Consider the following 22,542-nt stretch of genomic DNA (forward strand, 5'->3'; position numbering starts at 1 on the left):
ATAAACATACTTCCTACATTTCAGGCAGTTCTCCAAAAGTTCCTCCCTCTCACCAACCTTTGTGTGGCTTGTTATTCAAACTCAAGAAGGATGCTTCTATCGATCAATCTTATTTATTGAATGTTTACTGTGTGCAGAGCTAACTACTAAACACTCGGGAAAGTGCAATACAGACACATTCCCTGCCAACAATGAGTCTACAGTCTAGAGATGGAGACAGACATTAATATAAACAAATTACAGACATGTACATAAGTGCTGTGAGACTGGGAGTGGGGGGATGAATAAATGGAGCAAGTCAGTGTGATGCAGATGGGAGTGGGAGAAAAGGAAATGAGGGCTTAGTCAGGGAAGGCCTCTTGGAGGTGATGGACCTTCAATAAGACTTTGACTGTGGGTAGGGTAATTGTCTGTTGGTTATGAGGAGGGAGGGTGTTTCAAGCCAGAGGCAGGGCATGGGCAAGAGGTTGGGTGGAAGATAGATGAGACTGAGGTACAGGGAGAAGGATAGCATTAGATGAGTGAAGTGTGTGGGCTGGGTTGTAGAAGGAGAGTAGTGAGGTGAGTTACTCCAACTAGTACTTCCCAAGCACTTAGTACAGTGCTCTTCACACAGTAAGCGCTAAATAAATACAATTGAATGAATGAATGAAAAGGTAGGAGGGGGAAAGGTGATTGAGTGCTTTAAAGCCAATGATGAGGAATTTTTGTTTGATGCAGAGGTGGATGGGGAATGACTGGAATTTCTTGAGGAGTGGGAAAACATGGCCTGAATGTCGGTAGAAAAATGATCCAGGCAACACTGTAAAATTTGGACCGGAGTGGGGAGCAAAAGAAGGCTAGATAGGATAAGTGATTGATTTACCATGGTAGCAGTTTGGGTGGAAAGGAAAGGGTAGATATGCGATCTTGGACAAGTCACTTAACTTCTCTGTGCCTCAGATATCTCATCTGTGAAATGTGGACTAAGACTGTGAGCCCCACGTGGGACAACCTGATTAGCTTGTATCTACCCCAGCACTTAGAACAGTGCTTGGCACATAGTAAGCACTTAACAAATACCATCTTCATTATTATTATAACCAGGAAAATAAAGTAAGTGTGGGAAGCGACTGGTGACAATGATAGTGTGTCCAACCGGGTTAGCTTGTATCCACCCCAGCTTTTAGAACGGTACCTGGAATATAATAGTGCTTAACAAATACCACAATTATCAATAATAATTGTGATAATAATTATTATTATATTATCAAGACAAAAGATCCAGTTTGTGCCCCCCGTACATCTTGAAGAATCCTGAGGTGATCACCCACATCTTTAACAGGCCTGTAGATAACCAAGCCCACAAGCAATTAATCAGTAGATCAGTGGTATTCATGGAGTACTTACTCTGTGAAGAGCACTGTACCAAATGCTTGTGTAACTACAGTATAATAGAGTTGGTAGACATGATCCTTGCCAACAGCCCACTGGTGTCTATAAGTAGCCCAAGCAAAAGCAGCAGTTGGAGGTTAAATGCTGAGTAATTAACACGTTTATCCATCAAAGCAAAATTGCTCCCAAGAGATCTGTCATATTGCTCTTCATTTAATTCTGTAAATGATTACTCTAACTCACTAAAGAAAATGAAGATGAAAAACAGTGGCCGCTACCTTATAAATGAAAACTGAAGACTGATTTCTTACCCATATTAAAAAAGAAGTTATTTTCTTTCAGAATTTCTCCTAGTGAAGAATCACACCTACTTCGGAATCCTGGGGTTGAATAATTTTAATTGCACTGCATATTAGAGAGAGAGAAAATAATTTTTCCCCAGTGATAGTTATTAAGCACTTATTCTGTGCAGGGCATGGCACTAAGCACTAGGAAGAGTACCATAAAATAAGTAGACAGGGTCCCTACCCTTCAAAGCTTACAGTATGATGTGTTTTAAATATAACCATTTCCATGGAATTAGAATTGGGACACATAAGCACAACCCCACACTTATTGCTGTTGCTAATATGGTGAGGAGCATCGTCCTAGCCATGAAAACAATCTATCAATCAATCGTATTTATTGAGCGCTTACTGTGTGCAGAGCACTGTACTAAGCGCTTGGGAAGTACAAATTGGCAACAGAAAGCAATGATCCTATAAGCCTATTCTACCTTCCCCAAACACATGCTCTTTGATTGTCCAAAGTCACCCCAGCCACAGTTTGGCGGTGAAGGCTTTTGGGGAATATTAGCAGAAGCCCAGATGCTTATATTTCTCAAATAATTACAGAACTTGTTAAATTCCTATTATGACCCAGGCTCCGTACTAAGCCCTGGAATAGATACAAGATAATCAGTTTCCACAGGGGATCACCCAAGGTCACCCAGATGACAAGTTGAGGAGCAGGGACTCAGGTCCTCTGATTCCCAGTCCCATGCTCTTTCTACTAAGATGTGCTGCGATAACCTATTCCAGCAAGGCAAAGGACTCTTCCATTAGCGTGGTATTCAGCATTAGACTCACAGGCCCTAATAGGAAAAAATAATAATAATTTATATGGTGTATATGGTGTTGAGTGTATTCAGTCCCCATCACATAGGGGCTGTGAAAGAAAGCTTTGCAGAACAGAAACTGCAGTACTTCTCTGCTCCAGCAGCTCTCCTGGGCTTGAAATATCCAATAGAATAAGAAAAAGAGGAAGAGAGGAAATGAAAAAAGAAGGAAAGGAGAGAGGGCCCTGGCTGGCCATGGAGAGACTGAAATTATGGCTAAGAAGCATTTCCATCCCCCCTTAAAATTGACTTTCTGTAGCATTCTACCTATGGAAATAGGGCAGGCTACGGCCTGAGTGCCAAATTCCAATTAAGGGTTTAAAGGAAGGTTGAGGGTGTAAAGGAAAGATGCATTTCTTTGATCACTAAGATTTTATGTCTCTAAATCTGACCAAACAGAAATAAAATGAGTCGATGTCCTTAATGCAGCTGTTTTTTTTATCTCCTCAAAAAGAAGCCAAATCCCATTTTTATCAGCAAGGGCTGCAATTTTTCCTCTCAGAGATGTTTATGCTTGGCTCCTTCTTTGATAGCCTCTTGCCTTGTAAATGGATGCTGAACAGCTGTAATCATTCACAAGTAGCAAAATAGCCATAAATATACAGGGTGGTAAAGAGGGAACCAGGAAATGAGAGGAAAAGAAGGAAACAGCTCCTACATTTTGGAACTGTCCATGTCATTAGTTCTCTTGATTAGTTACGTAAGTTTAAAAGTCAAGTTCGACTGAAAAGAAAGAAATGTGATTAAATAACTTTACATCCTGTTCTCCCTTAGGCCTGCTATCTCCTTTTAGAATCCTAAAAAGTGTTTCGGAGAGAAAGAGTCCTGTTGTCAGTTGAATTTGCTGGCTCCTTTTCCACCTAGGCTCTCTCCTGGTTTCCCTCCTCTTCTTGCTCTACAGCCACATGCTGTGAGACCTTGTGCAAGTCACAACTTCTCTGTGCCTCAGTTATCTTCAGTCCATACTTCACTCTGCTGCCCGGATCATCTTTCTACAGAAATGCTCTGGGCATGTCACCCCCCTCCTAAAAAATCTCCAGTGGTTGCCTATCAACTTCCATATCAAGCAAAAACTCTTCACTATTGACTTCAAAGCTGTCACCTTGCCCCCTCCTACCTCACCTCCCTTCTCTCCTTCTACAGCCCAGCCCGCGCACTCCGCTCCTCTGCCGCTAACCTCCTCACTGTGCCTCGTTCTCACCTATCCCACCATCTACCCCTGGCCCACATCCTACCTCTGGCCTGGAATGCCTTCCCTCCTCACATCCACCAAACTAGCACACTCCCCCCCTTCAAAGCCCTCCTGAAAACTCACCTCCTCCAGGAAGCCTTCCCAGACTAAGCCCCCCTTTTCCTGTACTCCTCCCCTCCTCCCCATCACCCCAACTTGCTCCCTCTGCTCGTTTTACTGATTTTCAACTTTCATATTCAATCAACTCTTTAATCTTGCCTGTTCTCTACAGTGCTTCCCTCATCCTCCACTTCCTCTTCATCCTAACAATTAACATCTGAGCCCAAACTCCATCATATCATGACTCTTCCACTGTATCAGTCGCTTCATTTTTGTTCTTGCCTCCAGGCTCATACCCCCTTAGTCTATATTACCCACTACTGCATAGCATGATCTTAAAATGTTGTTTGCCACATAATTTCGCCACTCTTCAAGGACCACCATTGTCTACCCATTTCTCTCACATCAAGTAGAAACAGTTCATGGTTGGCTCTAAGGCTCTTCACCAGCACTATCCATTTTACATACCAACTCTCTTCACTAGCTTGACCTTACCTTGCACTCTTCTCCCTTTCCAAGCTCCCCTCACTGTTCTTCATCCCTGATTCTCCTGCCTCAAACCCTTTACTCACAAATCTGCCCTCTTTGCATGCAATATTACACATTTTAACTCTATCTTTGAAGGTTTCTTAAAAAAAAAACACTTCCACAAAGAAGGCTTCCAAAAATCTCTACACTCCATCCACAGAAGATATTGAATAAATACTGATGATGATGCAGTCTTTACTGAGGGCACTGGAGAAAAATGGGATTTGATCACACCTCACCCGTAGTGGCAAATAGCCTTTGTTGAACAATAACTTGGTGTGGTGCATTCTATTTGATGCTTGGAAAAAGCAATATTAAGAAGTGGCATGCTCCCTGCCCACAAGAAGCTTATATTAAGAATGGGGAGAGGCACTGTGGTTTGCAATTAAGGACTGTTTAAAGGGAGCAAAGGGGAGTTTGAGGATTCTCACCTCCAGGATCTGTTCTTTCACTTACCTTTACATGGTTCTACTGGTCTGTTGACTAAGATGCTTCTTGTTGTTTGTTATCCATTGGTTCCATTGTCTTTATCTGTTTAACCCCCAACAAGATTGTAAGTCCCATGAAGGAGGGGTCTGTATCTGATCTGTTATGCTTATATCTATGTCAATTTTTAGTACAGTGCTTGACATTTAGTAAGTCTTTAAAAAAATAATATAACTATTCCTGTAGAGGTAGATCAATGAGTGGTATTTAGTCATCAATAGTATTTATTGAGCGTTTACTGGGTGCAAAGCATTGTACTAATCTCTTGGGAGAATATGATACACCAGAGTTGTTAGACACTTTCCCTGCTCACAATGAGTTTACAGTCCAGAGCGGGAGATTATGATTATTATTATGATGGCATTTATTAAGCGCTTACTATGTGCAAAGCACTGTTCTAAGTGCTGGGGGGTTACAAGGTGATCAAGTTGTCCCACGGGGGGCTCACAGTCAACCCCCATTTTACAGATGAAGGAACTGAGGTCCAGAGAAGTTAAGTGACTTGCCCAAGGTCACACAGATGACAATCGACAGAGCCAGGATTTGAACCCACGACCACTGACTCCAAAGCCCATGCCCTTTCCACTGAGCCATGCTGCTTCTCAAAGACATGATAGACATGTCTATGAGACATGTCTCATAGACATGAAGAGACATGGGAGATAGACATGAATATAAATAAATCATATACAAATACATATATGAGCTGTGGGGCTGAGGATAAGGTGAATACCAAATGACCAAAGAGTACAGACCCAAGTACATTCTCCAGAAAAAGGCCTTTTCCTTTATCTGATTACAAATGTGATTAAGCATAAACTGTCATCTTCCAATGCTTTTGCAGCTGAATCAAATGATGTTGTTTGAATAGTCTGTGAGCCTCTGAATTAAATATTGAAACTGATGTCTGTATAATCACCCTACATTTTCAAAGAACACATCCACACTAGATCAGACCAACTTTTTTAATTGGTGTCTTTATTTTTGATATGTTCCTGGGGAGAAGGAAACAGCCTTGTTTTCTCCTTGTGGCTCAATATAACCCACACTGGTGTCTGCTTCAGGAAGTCATTATGGCTCCTTGTTAGATTTCCTAGAGGTTTCCAGATCCCTTCAGCCCTCACAAAAAATATCATGGAAAATGCAGTACTTGTTAAACTACTCTCCATATCCCTGAGGAGCTGCGGCCTAGAGATGCCCTGATTTCTTGTGTTTTGGAGATCACTCCCTATTTTGCCCAGAATGCTGTATTTATGTGCATTGTGCTCAATGTGAGAAATCATTATAGGCCAAGTCAATCCACCAATCAATGCTATTTATTGAGCTCTTACTATAGACTGTGATCTGTACTAAGCGTTTACAGAGAATACGATGAAAAATGAAATACATGATCCCTGCCCACAAGAAGCTTATAGTATAGGAGGAGCTTACAGTACGCTCCTACTACTACAACTACTACTAATAATAATGGCATTTGTTAAGCGCTTACTATGTGCAAAGCATTGTTCTGTCCCAAGCAGGGCTCACAGTCTTCATCCCCATTTTACAGATGAGGTAACAGGCACAGAAAGGTTAAGTGACTTGCCCTAAGTCACACAGCTGACAATTGGCGGAGCCGGGATTTGAACCCATGACCTGACTCCCAAGCCGTGCTCTTTCTATTGAGCCATGCTGCTTACCTGATCCCTAATCCTAATCTCTAATCCCAAACCCTAATCCTACTAGGGATTAAACTGCTTCCTGTCTAATGAAACAACCACAATGTGAAATTTATGCAAGTGCCTGGGAATGGGAAGGGAATCAAAAGGACAAAATCTAATCCACAATAAACACTCACTTGGGTCACAAAGAAGTAATTCAGCTAATCACTTGCCCCTTGCCAAAACACAATTTTCTTAGTGACACCTGACATCACGTGAAAGTATTTTTTTTCAGCTATAAAAACACTGGACTAAAGAGAGAGGAACCAGCATGGAGATCCAGGAGATCCAGCATGGAGATACCTGTCTGGTGGTGGCACAAGATTTTAACTTTTTCCACCTTACTCTCCCTATTGTTATTGTGGTTATGGTATTTGTTAAGCTCTTACTATGGGCCTGGCCCCGTACTGAACTCTGGGGTAGATACAAGCTAATTGGAGTGGAACCAGTCCATGACCCATGTGGGGCTCAAAGTCGTAATCCCTATTTTACCAATGAAGTAACTAAGGCACAGAGAAAAGAAGTGACTTGCCCAGAATCATGCAGTAGACTAGTGGCAGAATGAGGATAAAAACCTAGGTCCTTCTGACCGCCATGCTCTACCCATTAGACCATGCTGCTTCTCATCAATAAATGAAATTGGTATTTACTGAGTAACTACTGAATGTTAGGCACTGTATTAATCATTCATTCATTTAGTTGCATTTATTGAGCACTTACTGTGTGCAAAGCACTGTACTATGCGCTTGGGAGAGTACAATGTAACAATAAACATATTCCCTGCCTGCAATAAGTTTATGTGGGAGAAGACAGCAGGTGGAAGATTTGCTCACTGCTCTCCAAGAACTTTCAAGTGATTTTTTGCAAGAAAGTAAGAAAGATCCTCCCCACCCCATTTCTAAGTCAGTTTAAATATCTAACTCAACAATGGCTTACTAAGTGGGTGATGGCACGAGGGCGTCTGTTGCTCTTGTGGTATCAAATACCATGCCCTTAGATGGCCTGTTCTCCCTTCCAATTATCTCAACAATTGGTGGGGGGCGAAGAGCGGGCAATGGCAGATCTTGTAAACTCTGGACAAGGACTTGTATGTCAGGGTACGCTGTATAGCGTTGCAATTGGAGAGCCGCTATTTTGCAGAATTTTTGTGATGCGCAGATAATCCCAGAGCGTTTCTCTGGCAGAATCCCTGACCCCACCTGTTAGATTCAAAGCCATCAAATTCCCCTCCCAGATCTGCATGACCCCTGTGCTACATGGGAGCCATGAAAACTCAGCAGCAGAACCCGAGTGGAGGGAGATTCAATGCTTCATTTTTTTCAAAAGGGATATAAAAATGCCTTGTCCCATTAGTACCAGATAGGGGACAGGCCAGCTGAAAATTGGGCTGTCCGGAATAAATCACCACCCTAGAGAGAAAGTGTGGGCGACTCAGTCTTAACCATAACCACTACCACATAGACACATGCAAAAAAAAACCCTCAACACCTCCTTAGTCAGTGGTTTATCCTGTTGATGGTAAGATGTAACATTCCCTGCTTAACCACTGGTGTCTGAGTAAAGGGAAGCAGCATAGCCAATTGGATAGAGCCTGGACCTTGGAGTCAAAGAAACCTGGTTTCTAATCCCGAATCTTTCATTTGCCTGCTCTGTGACCTTGAGCAAGTCACTTAACATCTCTGTGCCTCAGTTTCCTCATTTGTAAGATGGGAATCAAATCAATCCATCAGTGGTACTTATTGAGCTCTCAGTGTGTGTTACAGCATTATGCTCAGTGCTTGGGCGAATACAATAGTCAGTAGACACGAGCCCCGCCCAAAAGGAGTTAACTGTTTTTGTGTCTACTTAAATGTTAGCCCCAAGTGGGACAGGGATTATATCTGACCGGATGATCTTTTATATAGCACAGTGCTTGGAACATAGTAAGTACTTCACTGCTGCAATTATTAATAGTATTATTATCACTACTGATGCTCACTTGAATAGTTAGAGGCCAGAATAATTGCAGCTCGATATTTTCATGGACCCTCTTCTCAGGATCACACCTGGAGAATTTCCAGTACTCTACCAGTCTTGGGTATGTGAGGGAGAGTCAAGAAGAGGCCTACCCATTCCATTTCTAGCTTGGGTAGTGGCTAGTGAGTGGAAGGCATTCTGCTACAAGTCAAAACTCACCCGTGCTGGGCAGCAGCGGCATTCATTCATTCATTTAATCATATTTATTGAGCGCTTACTGTGTGCAGAGCACTGTACTAAGTGCTTGGGAAGTACAAGTTGGCAACATATAGAGATGGTCCCTACCCAACAGTGGGCTCACAGTCTAGAAGGGGGAGACAGAGAACAAAACAAAACATATTAACAAAATAAGTAGAATAAATATGTACAAGTAAAATAAATAGAGTAATAAATACGTACAAACATATATACATATATACAGGTGCTGTGGAGAAGGGAAGGAGGTAAGGCGGGGGGGATGGAAAGGGGAAGGAGGGGGAGAGGAAAGAGGGGGCTCAGTCTGGGAAGGCCTCCTGGAGGAGGTGAGCTCTCAGTAGGGCCTTGAAGGGAGGAAGAGAGCTAGCTTGGTGGATGTGGGGAGGGAAGGCATTCTAGGCCAGGGGGATTACGTGGGCCGGGGGTCGACGGGGGGACAGGCAAGAACGAGGCACGGGGAGGAGATTAGCGGCAGAGGAGCGGAGGGTGCGGGCTGGGCTGGAGAAGGAGAGAAGGGAGGTGAGGTAGGAGGGGGCGAGGTGATGGACAGCCTTGAAGCCGAGGGTGAGGAGTTTCTGCCTGATGCATAGGTTGATTGGTAGCCACTGGAGATTTTTGAGGAGGGGAGTAACATGCCCAGAACGTTTCTGGACAAAGACAACCCGGGCAGCGGCGTGAAGTATGGATTGAAGAGGGGAGAGACAGGCAGATGGGAGATAGGAGAGGAGGCTGATACAGTAATAAATAGGGCATGGGAGAGAGTCAGGGCTTACTGTGTGGAAGAAGGCCCTGGTAAACTACTTACGTATTTTTATCAAAGAAACTCTATAGTACACTACCAAAATGATTGGAGATAGAGGTGGGGCGTTCTAGAAGAAATGTGTTCATGGAGTCGCTGTGGGTTGGAAAGGACTCAATGGCATAAGACAAGATTTTCATGGACAATGTGTGCGAGTGTGTGAGAGATTCCCTTTTGAAGCCGTGTATACTCACAGATGCTGTCTCATCTTGAGCAACAGCAGTACAATCTTAAAGTCAAAGAGTATATCTACTATCCCACTATCATCCACTAAATTCCTGGAGACTTAAAGCTCCGTGTGGGCAAACATGTCTACCCATTCTGTTAAAGTGTACTTTCCTCAGTGCTTAGCAGAGTGCACAATAAGTGCTCAATGAATGCCATTCATTGATTGATTTGGATCAATGATTCCGCTTCAGTATTGCATTTCCAAAGATAGATAGCAGGATGGGTTTGTGCTCAACATTTCAGTCTGGTAATGAACCTATGCTTCAGTTCTGAAATTTAGAGGCAGGTATTATCCCCTCCCTAGAACATGTAGCTGTAGCCAAGAGTTTTTCGATACGTGCTGATAATTATCATTATTATTATTGTGGCATTTATTAACTGTTTACTATGTGCCAAGAACTGTACTAAGCACTAGTTTAGATAAAACACAATCAGATAGGACACCGTGCTTGCCCCACATAGGGTACACATTCTAAGGAGAAGGGAGAACATGTACTTAATCCCCGTTTCACAGATAAGGAAACTAAGACACAGAGAAGTCAGGTGAATTTCAGCAGTGACAAGATCAGGATTAGAACCCAGGTCCCCTGATTTCCAGGCCAGAGCTCTTTTTTTCATAAACTCAAATTGCTTCTCAAATACTCTGGTGAGCTGGTAATCACTCTCTTCAATATCTCAGACTTCTACCTACTGAGAATGACTTTACTTCTTGGGTCATAACTCAGAATCAGTAGTTCAGAATAAATGAAAGTGGAAAGAAGTTTTAAATTAATGTTTCTGAATGTCATAAAATGTGTTCACTTAGGGCTTTATTGCATTGTGGAGAGACAGAAAGGAAACACCCTTACAATGTCCAAAACTTCTGGCCTGCAACTGGGAGTCAAAGAACCTGGGTTCTAATCCCAGCTCTACCACTTGTCTGCTATGTGACCCTGGGCAAGTCCGTTAAATTCTCTGTGTTTGTATCTTCTTTTGTAAGATGGGAATGAAATCACTCAACCAGTGGTACTTATTGAGTCCTCAGTGTGTATTACAACATTGGGCTCAGTAGTCTGAGCCTTGAGACTTTTGGCTTTTTGAGATTAGAAACCACATCTTCTAATTTTTTGAATGCCTCCAGGTCCTTAGTACAGTGCTCTGCATGCAATAGTTGCTAAATAGATTCTGATTAAAAACCCATTCATCAGCATGACAATCTGTGCCTGATAACTACTCTGTGTTCATGAAGGTGCCTAGAAATTTGGTCCAAAGTCCACACCTCACCAAACTATTGAATCAATCACTGGCGTTTCAGCAGGTGATGCTAGGAAGGAGAAGAAACACAAGGAAAATGGGAAAGAGGCTCCGGATGCACTATTTTCCTTATTGTTGCACAAAAAATGGATTTATCCTTCTGTGGAAAATTTCTCTTGGCACTTTCAGATCTTACCCAAGTGTCTTGGGCCCTAGAAAGGATGAAGTTGCTCAGCCAGAGCACCATGAATCAAAGGCCACAGGGTCAATGGTTCAGTAAAAGGGAAACACAAAGACACAGATTAAACCCGTCACAGGAGGAAATTGCCGTTGTGTCAGCTGAGACCCCTTGACAGCTTGGAACTAGGTAATAGGATGCTCACCAAAGAAAAGGAGACAAACCAGGATGTCAGTGCTGACTATGAACCCAGGATGGTATTGTGGCAGTCATGAACCATAGGATTACATCCATTCTACATGGTCAGATTAGGGGAATGGAAGGCAAGCTACATTTTTCCCTAATCTCAAAATTTGTGCTCCTGGTGAACAAAAATAAGCCAAGGACACTACGAACAAGTGAAATTTGGTCACACGCTAAGTAGTCATATATTTTCACTATGACTGGCATCACATTCAAATTCAAAGTGTGCATGTGTGTGTGTGTGTGTGTGTGTGTGTGTGTGTTTGTGAGGAAAAAGAGAGAATTGCAGAATTTAGCAGGCCAATGAGAAACACTGAACTCTATTGAAGGACATCCATCTCTTCTATTTTTAAGATTTCATTGTGTTGCCCAATGACTGTCATCCACTCTCTGAGCAGCATGTTTGCAACAGATGTTGCTACAATAAAGAGATCTATGCCGGAGGTGCTTATTAAACTGTACATGGCAGCAGAGACAATTTACTGCTCCACTGCCTACTCCTTCTGACTCCTTCATCAACTTTTCCTGTTGTCACAGGCTTGTTTATTTTCCCAAAGCAGGGTAGCACTCTGTAGCATGCCTTAGATGGGGACAGAGTGAGAAAGGGCCAAAGGAATTCTCACACTGCTCAGTCGAGGTTTCCTAACGAGGCCACTTGCTATTTTGAGTGCAGGAGTGAACTTGAAATCAAGCTTTCAGGGGATGCAGCACTGAAGGGGTGTGACATTGAGAAGGAGAATTAGGAGAGGGAGAGACACAGAAGGATAGGAAAAAAGGAGGAGGAGGAGGAAAAGGAGAAAAAAGAATGAGGAGGAGGGTAGAAAGAAAGAAAAGAAGGAAGAAGAGAAGAAGGTTAAGAAGAGGAGAGGAAGAAAGGAAAAGAGGAAGACAGGAGAAGAAGAAAAGAGGGCACTTGAGACTAGTAGTTTATTCTTTAGCTTACTTTCCTAAGTGCCCGGTACAGGGTTCTCTACACGGGAGAAACAATAAATGAATAGGTCTTCTATGCTGGGTTTTTGCCACTTCACTCACCTCTTTTGTTTATCCTTCCTCTTCCTCATTTTTTCTCCTTTTTGTCTTCCTCTCTATCCGCCTCTAGCACCAACATTGTCACTTAACTCACCTTCATTAGGTTAAGGAGCTGGACAAGAAACTACTTTCTCCCAAAGGCCTAGACTTTGGGAAGACAAGGGGTCTGGAGCAGCCAAACCCCAACCCTGCCAGTGCAACCACTGCCCACCTATCCACTGCCATTATCAGTAAGCAACAGCTCTCTTCATTCACTTCTCCACAGGTCATAATAATGATGTTGAATGGGACATTTGGTGAGCAGCTACTATGTACTAAGTGTTGGAGTAGAGACAAGATAAGCAGATTGGACACTGACCCTGTCCCACATGTTGCTCAAAGACTAAGGCCATATATAATTCCCATTTTGCTGATGGGGAAACTGAGGCATAAAGAAGGGCAGCATGGTGTAGTGGATAGACACCGGCCTGGGAGTCATAAGGTCATGGGTTCTAATCCCGACTCTACCACTTGTCTGTTGCGTGGCTTTAGGCAAGTAACTTCACTTCTCTGGGCCTCAGTTACCTCATCTGTAAAATGGGAATGACAACTGTGAGCCCTGTGTGGGACAGGGACTGTGTCCAGCCTAATTTGCTTATATCCACCAAAGCACTTAGTACAGTGGCTGGCACATAGTAAGCACTTAACAAATACCATAATCATTATTATTATTATGAATGACTTGCCCAAGGTCACACAGCAGACAAGTGGTGGGGTTGGGTTTAGAACCTAAGACCTCGACTCCCAAGCTTGGGTTCTGTCAATCAATCAATCAATCATATTTATTGAGTGCTTACTGTGTGCAGAGCACTGTACTAAGCGCTTGGGAAGTACAAGTTGGCAACATATAGAGATGGTCCCTACCCAACAGTGGGCTCACAGTCCAGAAGGCCATTAGGCCAAACTGTTTCCCTGTCTCCTTGCTCCTCCATGCTCCCCAAATTCTAATCCACATTCAGCTCTCCTGCTTCCAACTCCTTTCCAATCTTCTCTTTCCAGTCTGGAATCGTTGCTTCCTCTAATCTACTAGACCCCTCTATTCTCTCCATCTCTGAAGCCCTCTAAAATCCAAACTCCACCAGGCAGCCATCGCTGATGAATTCACGAGACCCTAGCTGCATCGGTCCAGCAGGCACTACTAGCATTTACGTATTTAATTCTTACTCTCAGGACTGTTTATTTCTTCATTCAATCTTTTGCTGGTTATTTCTTCCTGACACGTAAGCTAAATGAAACTATAATATTCTTCTTCCTCCCACTCCCTTTATTTCTAAATAACTTTTGTCCATCTCCTCAATGAGATTCCTGAGAACGGTAAGTTTCTTAAGGGCAGGTAACATGTATTCTGCTCATATTGTACTCTCCCAAGCTCTTAGAACAGTGTTTGCACTTAGAACTCAGTAAATACAAGAAACTGAAAAATGTTTTGAGGCCCTGGTGCTCCTCAAGTTCATTTCTTCTGGAATCAGCCAAAATTCTGTTTGAAACCACTGCATCACAAAGCTTCTCCAGCCTTTTTCCAGGCCTCTGAAAAGCACTGCCGATGGCTCCGTGCCATGTTCTCCCCTGGCTGTGACACTAAGCTCAGAGTATCTCTGGTTAAAATGGAAAAAAAGGTCTATCAGAGGCCTCCATTCTGACCCCTAGTTGGAAGCAGTTTGGACGCCCCCTCCAGATGTTTGCCTAATGGTCTTTCATGACCTTGTGGATAGACCAGGGGCCTGAGAATCAGAAGGACCTGGGTTCTAGTTCCGGCTAGGCCATTTTTCTGCTGTGCAATCTTCGGCAAGTCACTTAACTTCTCTGTGCCTCAGTTGCCTTATTTGTAAAATGAGGATTATGACTGTGAGCCCGATATAGAAAAGGAACTGTGTCCAACCTGATTGCTTTGTAACTACCCCCTTGCTTAGACCAGTGTATGGCACCTAGTAAGTGCTTAACAAACACCATTTTAAAAAAATGTATATATTTGACCTTCACTGAGAAACTATAGTGGTCCAACTCCGTGTCGCATCTTTCCAGCACCCCTGCTGCTTCAGAGTCAACTGCATTAGTAATTGTGGTACTTTTTTAGTGCTCACTATGCGCCAGGCACTGGGATGGATACAAGCAATTGCTCTGGGACTGTTGTTGCGTCATGGGCCATAATGGAAAGAGTGCAGACTTGGGATTCAGAGGATGTGGGTTCTAATCTCGGCTCCACCACTTGTCTGCTGTGTGGTCTTGGGCAAGCCACTTCACTTTTCTGTGCTTCAGTTCCTTCATCTGTTAAATGGAGATGAAAACTGTGAGCCCCATGTGGGACAATCTGATTACTTTCTAACTACCCTGGGGCTTAGTACAGTGCTCGGCACATAGTGAGTGCTTAACAAATACCATCATTATTATTATCTATTCAGAGCATACCTACTGCTTCAGGGTCAATGGCTAGGCTATGGGACAGTGACTGGGTGAAAGGCCATCTAGTCTTAGCTCCCTTGTCCACTCCCCTGACCAGCAGTTCCCATGAAAGTCACTTCTCTGACACTCAGCCTGCCTGTGAGTTGCCAGCCGTCCAGCTGTTCCCTGCAGAAAAACATCGGGCACAGAGTACCTAGGATTTGCTGGGTCAGGAGGCACAGTTGGTAGGGATTCACCGTGACAGAGAAGAGCAGGCTGCTGGAAAACATCCAAGGTGCTGTCAAACCCAGAGTGAAGAAGCCTGAATGGGTCAGGAAGGTGAAACTCTGTTTATGATTCATTGCCAAGAAGACAGATGAGCTATTTATTACTAATAGGACTAACACCCCAGAGGGGAAATCATTGGGGAAATCCAACGCAACAATACATCTGGTAAATCAGGGAAACATCTCTCTGGAAGAGCCGCTGAGAGACCCTGGAGTTTCTAGCCCTTTCCCAGGGCGGCCTGGAGAGTAAAGTGGGATCTGGACCAAGATCCCAGGTCGGGGCTGCTAGGGGTAATTCAGCTGGCCCGGGTGGATGTTTTCCACTGAAATCTCAGCTGTTTCCCTGGTTTCTTCAACATTCTTCTCATTTCCACTTACTTGGGAGGGATGGGAATTAGAGAATGCATCTAGGCAGTGAGTCCCAAATCAAAAATTAGCCACTGCAGAGGTGACGATCCCAACTATTGGAACCGGGCCCAGGTTCTGGCCATCACTATAGTTTTCAAGTTCGGGTCTCTTGCTTCCTGGCCCAGGCTACAATGCAGGACCTCAGAGCAGATATAGGTAGAGTAGACTCTAAGCTCACTGTGGGCAGGAAATGTGTCCGTTTACTGTTCTATTGTATTCTCCCAAGCGTTTAGTACAGTGCTCTGCACATGGTAAGAGCTCGGTAAATATGATTAACTAACTGACAGGTGAAAGAGGATGGGGGAGGAGGCAGGAGAAGAGAGATGACTTATCAGTTGCACTGGTCTTGGAATGGGTTTTGCAACGTGTTAACTGCAACTGCCACAGAAATGGCTACTTCCCAAGCCACCAGTCCTTTCCAGTTAGAAGGGCTAAACAGGATGGCTTAGCTAATGTGCAAGGGAGTTCTGTTTCCTAATATGGTTATTTCTTTTATTGTCAGAGTGTTTTTCCCTTAGAAACTCCACGTTGATCAGTTTTCCTTTTGTTTTTATGGTATTTGTGAAGTGCTTACTATGTGCCAGGCACTGTACTAAGCACTGGGGTAGATACAAGCTAGTCAGGTTGGGCACAGTCCTTGTTCCACCTGGGACTCACACTATTAATCCCCATTTTATCAATGAGTTAACTGAGGCACAGAGAAGTGAAGTGACATGTCTAAGGGCACACAGTAGACAAGTAGAGAAGCCAGGTTTAGAACCCAGATCTTTCTGATTCCCAGGCCCATGCTCTATCCATTAGGCCAAGCTGCTTCACAATTTGCAATTAAAGTCATTGGCAGATCACTTAAACTTTCCACCGTGGCTACTAACACAGATTGCTTAGATTCATTCACACTAAAAATATATTTCTGTCCTGAAATAACTGGATTGTCAAAATGAGAAAGGATTTTATTTTTCCTCCTGAATCATAGGCTCAATTATCTGGAGTCATGTGAACGTGAAGACTCACAAGATGTCTCATCTAGGCTACAGAGTTAAACGCCAGTGATTCCTGCTTTTCCCTTAATAAGGCAGAAATAATGAATTTGACAAGTATACAAAGAACAAGGAAAATGCCTATAGTAAGACCTATTTTTCCCCTCAGGGGACAATATAAGTATTGATATGGCATTTGTTGTAGAAGCAGCATGACATAGTGAATAGAGCACAGGCCTGGGAGTTAGGAGGTTGTGGGTCTATTTCCACTCTGCACCTTTCTGTTGTGTAACTGGGAAAGCCACTTAACTCCTCTGTGCCTCAGTTTCCTCATCTGTAAAATGGGGATTAAGACTGTGAGCCCCATGTGGGAAAGGGACTGTGTCCAACCCAATTTGCCTGTAACCACCCCAGCACTTAACACATAATAAGCACTTAGCAAATAACAGTATTATTATTTTCATTACTATGTGATTAATTATTATTTTCATTACTAAGAAGCAGCATGGCTCAGTGGAAAGAGCACGGGCTTTGGAGTCAGAGGTTGTGGGTTCAAATCCCTGCTCCACCACATGTCTGTTGTGTGACCTTGGGTAAGTCACTTAACTTCTCTGAGCCTCAGTTTACCTCATCTGTAAAATGGGGATTAACACTGTGAGCCCCATGTGGGACAACCTGATCACCTTGTATCCTCGCCAGCTCTTAGAACAGTGCTTTGCACATAGTAAGTGCTTAACAAATGCCATTATTATTATTATTATTATTATTATTATTATTATTGTTATGTGTCAAGTGCCATACTAAGCAACAAGGTAGATACAAGAACTTAGAACAGTGCTTGGCACAGAGTAAGCCCTTAACAAATACCATCATTATTATACAAGACAATCAGTTTGGGTACAGTCCTTGTCCTACTTAGGGTTCATCATCTATGTAAGAGGGAGAAGGGGTAGTATTTAATCCCTGCTTTACAGGTGAGGAATGTGAGGTACAGAGAAGTTAAGTGACTTACCCAAGGTCACCCAGCAGGCAAAGGGTAGAGCCAGGATTAAAAGCTAACTTGTTCCAAAGAAGCAGCATGGCTCAATGGAAAAAGCATGGATTTGGGAGTCAGAGGTCATGGGTTCAAATCTCAGCTCCGCCAATTGTCAGCTGTGTGACCTTGGGCAAGTCACTTAACTTCTCTGGGCCTCAGTTACCTCATCTGTAAAGTGGGGATTAAGACTGTGAGCCCCACATGGGACAACCTGATTACCTTGTATCCTCCCCAGAGCTTAGGACAGTGCTTTGCACATATTAAGTGCTTAACAAATGCTATCACTAGTATTATTATTATTATTATTCAAGGTCACACAGCGGACAAATGGTAGAACCAGAATTAGAAACCAGATTATTTGAGTCCCAGGCTCATGCTCTTCCCACTTCTGTCAGGGCTGCATTCTCTTTTACTACTTGTGTTCCCTGTTGGCAAGGTAAGTTTGGTGACATTCTCAGGAATATAACAATCAGTAAGCTATGACCCGATCAAAAAACTCATCTGTATTGATTCTAAGGTTTACGTATTCTACTCTGACCATGGTTGGAGGCAGCAACTCAACCTTGCATGGACTTTTTGACAAGTAAAACTGTATTTAAATGACTCTGGCTTGGGAGTCAGAGGTTGTGCTTTCTAATCCTGGATCCACCACTTGTCAGCTGTATGACTTTGGGAAAGTCACTTCACTTCTCTGTGCCTGTTACCACATCTGTAAAATGGGGATGAAGACTGTGAGCCCCTAATGAGACAACCTGATTACCTTATATCTATCCTAGTGCTTAGAACAGTGCTTGGCACATAATAAGCACTTAAATACCATCATCATTATTATTATATAAATAACTTATAAATAAAAACTTCCCTGTATGCAAATGCCTGGAATGAAAGGGAGTCCCACAAAAGGATATTGAGGAAGAGCAGCAGAAGCACCAGGTCACTGTAGCTTCCTGGAAAACCCTACTAAACTTAAGCATTAAAAAATTAACTTACTAGTAAAAGGAAGGAAAAAAAACCTCTAGCAATGCCGAGAGAAATCAGTCATGCCTGACAGAATTTAAATTGAATCTCTCTGAGAACTACCCATGATTTTAAGTGAAAGTTAAAGCTATTATAAAGTCTACGCAGTAGATTAAAATGCAGAATGATATTTTAATAGTATCAAATTCTAATCAGTTTCAGAAAGCTAACGTTTTAAGCTCAGCCCATTTAAAAGCACTTGACAAATTAGATAGGATGCTGAAAAATTGGAACTAAAGTTGGCAGATCTGCCACCAGACTCACAGTTGGGAAGAGGGCCCCTTATTAAAGGAGTAGAAAGGAAGATCCCCTATTCCACATACAAAAAAATGGTTTTCAAATAAACCCATGGGCACTCTGTATGATACTTTTTAATCTATCTGCTGGTCACAGTAATAGTAATGATATTTACCAAGAGTCTTGTGAGGTCATAAATTACAGATATGTACATAAGTGTTGTGGGACTGAGGGTAGGGTGAATACAAAGGGCCAATGCAGTTGCCAGGGTGATGCATAAGGGAGAGGGAGTAGGGGAAATGAGAACTTGTTTGGGGAAGGCCTCTTGAGGAATTGTGATTTTAATAAGGCTTTGAAAGTGGAGAGAGTGATCGTCTGTCAGGTATGAAGGGGGAGGGATTCGCAGGCCAGAGGTAGAATGTGTGTGAGGAGTCAGTGACAAGAAAGATAAGATCAAGGTATGGCGAGTAGGTTGGCGTTAGAGCAGCATGAACTAAACATTCTTTTAGAAAAATGATCCAGGCAGCAGAGTGAAGTATGAACTGGTCTCTTCCAAATCAATATATTCTGATAAGTTATATATTTGGATAAATAATGATTAATATGATTAATCTAACCCACTTCCCGTAACAGCTACTTTGTTACTATATCAAATTTTTTGGGAATGTATGCAAATCGGCTCTTGATTTAGCAGGTATTGGGCAACTGCAAAAATGACAATTGTCATTCTAGTCATATCATTATAGTACGTATACACTGTATAATAGAATGTTATCACAGACCAGACTATATCATCAACCACCCAGCCTTCTAAATTTAAAGATGGGAGAGGGAATTGTCCTTCATCCCCAAGGCAATTGGCAAATTCATTCAATCATATTTATTAAGCACCTACTGTGTGAAGAGCACTGTACTAAATGCTTGGTATAAACAACAGTAAACAGACACATTCCCTGCCCACAACAAGCTTACAGTCTAAAGGGAAATCAAATAAAGATATTTCCAAGCCAGAGGAACAACCAGTCTCTGTACAAATGGTTTGTAAGGCTTATTTCCTCCATACAACCACCTCAGGTATCAGACCCACCTCGTCGGTGCCCCCTTTTTTTTTAAAAAAAAAAAAGCCCATAATTTTCTATCCATGAACTTCCATTTCCTTCCTGGCATCTCCTTCTCTCTTGCTAACTCAGAAATTCTGAATTCTTTCATTTTCTCTCAAATTCAAAGAGGAGCAAAAGCCAGATTCCTATGGACCTCAAAATAACCCCTGGGGTTTGGCATTCAAAAAATCAGCCATGAGGACATCTAAGCAGCTGTTTAAAAGGCCACCACTTTCACTTCGATGCAGAATTGGTTTTAGCCTTGTAGCTAGATTTGTGCATAAGACACAAAATTTGTGCATATTTGTGCAGGGTCCCAATCCCAAATCGAACCTGCCCTTGCATTGGCTCTAAAGTATTTTTTTTTTTTTTTTATCACCAGACTGGGCTCTTTTGAAGCTGTGTTCTTTGATGATCCCCGGCATGTGCTCTGATTTGCTTCAAGGCTATAACTTCTCACTTTGAGGTAATGATCAAATGAAAAGTTCTGTGTTATCACAAGCTGTCCACTTCCTTCCCTCTATTTTAGGTTCTTTTCTACTTGGTGGTTTAATCAAACCAAATTTTCATGAGAAAATGCGTAAGCATTTGTGGTTTCAAAAATAAAGTCGAGACAAAGGAGTCACAATTTAGTTTGCTTCTTTTTTCATTCATTCAGGGTAATAACAATAAGCTCTGGTCTCCCATTTCAGACTCTCCAAGGCTCTTCAAGACTGACAGAAAATTACCTTCCCCTTCAAAGCCTTACTGAAGGCACATCTTCTCCAAGAGGGCTTCCCTAAGCCCCCTGACACCCTTCCTCTTCTCCCACTCCCTTCTATGTTGCCCTGACTTTGTTCTTCCCACCTACCAGTCCCACTCACTTATGTAGATACATATAATTTATTTGTTTATATTAATGTCTGTATATTCCTCTCTAGACTGTAAGCTCGCTGTGGGCAGGGAAGGTGTCCGTTCATCATTGTACTTTAATCTCCCAAACACTTAATACAGTTCTCTGCACACAGTAAGTGCTCAATAAATATGATTGAATGAGTGAATGAATGAAATGTGATACAACAGAGTTGGTAGACATGATCTTTGCCCACAACGACTTTATAGTTTAAAGGGAGCCCTCAGTCTAGAGGACTGTACAGCTGTCTGTCCTGCCTGTCTCACCTATCCCGCCGTCGACCCGTGGCCTATGTCCTCCCCCTGGCCTGGAATGCCCTCCCTCTGCACATCCGCCAAGCTAGCTCTCTTCCTCCCTTCAAAGCCCTACTGAGAGCTCACCTCTTCCAGGAAGCCTTCCCAGACTGAGCCCCCTCCTTCCTCTTCCCCTACTCCCCCTCCCCATCACCCTGCCTTACCTCCTTCCCCTCCTCACAGCACCTGTATATATTTATATGTTTGTGCATATTTATTACTCCATTAATTTTATTTGTACATATTTATTCTATTTATTTTATTTTGTTAATATGTTTTGTTTTGCTGTCTGTCTCCCCCTTCTAGACAGTGAGCCCGCTGTTGGGTAGGGACCGTCTCTACATGTTGCCAACTTGTACTTCCCAGGAGCTTAGTACAGTACTCTGCACAAAGTAAGCGCTCAATAAATACGATTTAATGAATGAATGAATGAATGTCTACCATTGTTGTTATTAAGTAGAGCAATGACAGCCTTGCTCCAAGAAGAATTAAAGTATCCACTGCCTAAATCCTAAAGTTGCCTCTATATTCCTATGGGACTAGATGGTCTCCACGATCCATAAAATAGATATTCTGCTGTTTGGATTTAAGGTCAGGTTAGGTATCTCTGTACAGACTTAACATCCCATTCTCCTAGTAATGATGAATCAGATTCTCCCCTGTGAATGAGGAGAATATGCTGCTTTAGGAATCGAAGAATTAAGCATAAAGAGAAAATCCACTTTCTCTTTTCTCCTCTCCCCACTCCCTCCCTCCTGTCCTCCATGTCTTGGAGCATAATACAAGGATATCAACTGATATTCTTGCACAGTGCACACAAGCTCACTGTTGGGTAGGGGCCGTCTCTATATGTTGCCAACTTGTACTTCCCAAGCGCTCAGTACAGTGCTCTGCACACAGTAAATGCTAAATAAACACGATTAAAGGATGAATGAATGAATGAATGAAAGGGGACATAGCTTTGTACTGGGATTTGTTGAGGGCAGGGCTCTAAGGGTGTTTGGCCTGTGATTCTGCTGTCTGTGTCTTTGCTCTGAGGTCTCTCCCCAGTGTGGCCTTAATAGAACTGTACTGGGTAGGAGGGGGACAGGGAATTAAATTCAGGATGTCCCACTTCAAGACTGAATCTTCCCATGAAGCAGGCAGAAGTACATGCCTGCTTTGGCTGGGGGTACTTTCCTGTCTTTTCTTCTTAATGGTGTGCTTCTGGGACCTCCAGATGCAGATGGAGGGTCTGACTCAACAAAAACAGCTGTAAATGAAAATCACTGTGGCACGAGAGAAATGACTACATCAAAGTAACCTCCGTTATCTCCGCAACTACAATGGTTCCACAAACTAATTCAATTTCAAAATCAGGAATTCATTATTCTCTTTAGCCTCAATTTGAGATGTAATATTTGTGCATATCTGGCACCTAA

General features: G+C 42.8%; 1 protein-coding gene and 1 non-coding gene across 16 annotated transcripts in view; one reads left to right on the forward strand and one right to left on the reverse strand.

The window, feature by feature from the left end:
• The window catches only part of KCNMA1 (potassium calcium-activated channel subfamily M alpha 1), a 950,458-nt gene that overhangs the window by 563,435 nt on the left and 364,481 nt on the right, over window positions 1-22,542 (reverse strand). The gene's annotated exons all lie outside the window — the stretch shown is intronic.
• On the forward strand, window positions 8,563-8,700 carry LOC119926124. Its single transcript, XR_005450031.1, has one exon. It is a non-coding gene; the product is annotated as a small nucleolar RNA SNORA7 (small nucleolar RNA).

This window comes from Tachyglossus aculeatus, chromosome 3, assembly GCF_015852505.1.
Source record: "Tachyglossus aculeatus isolate mTacAcu1 chromosome 3, mTacAcu1.pri, whole genome shotgun sequence".
NCBI lineage: Eukaryota > Metazoa > Chordata > Mammalia > Monotremata > Tachyglossidae > Tachyglossus > Tachyglossus aculeatus.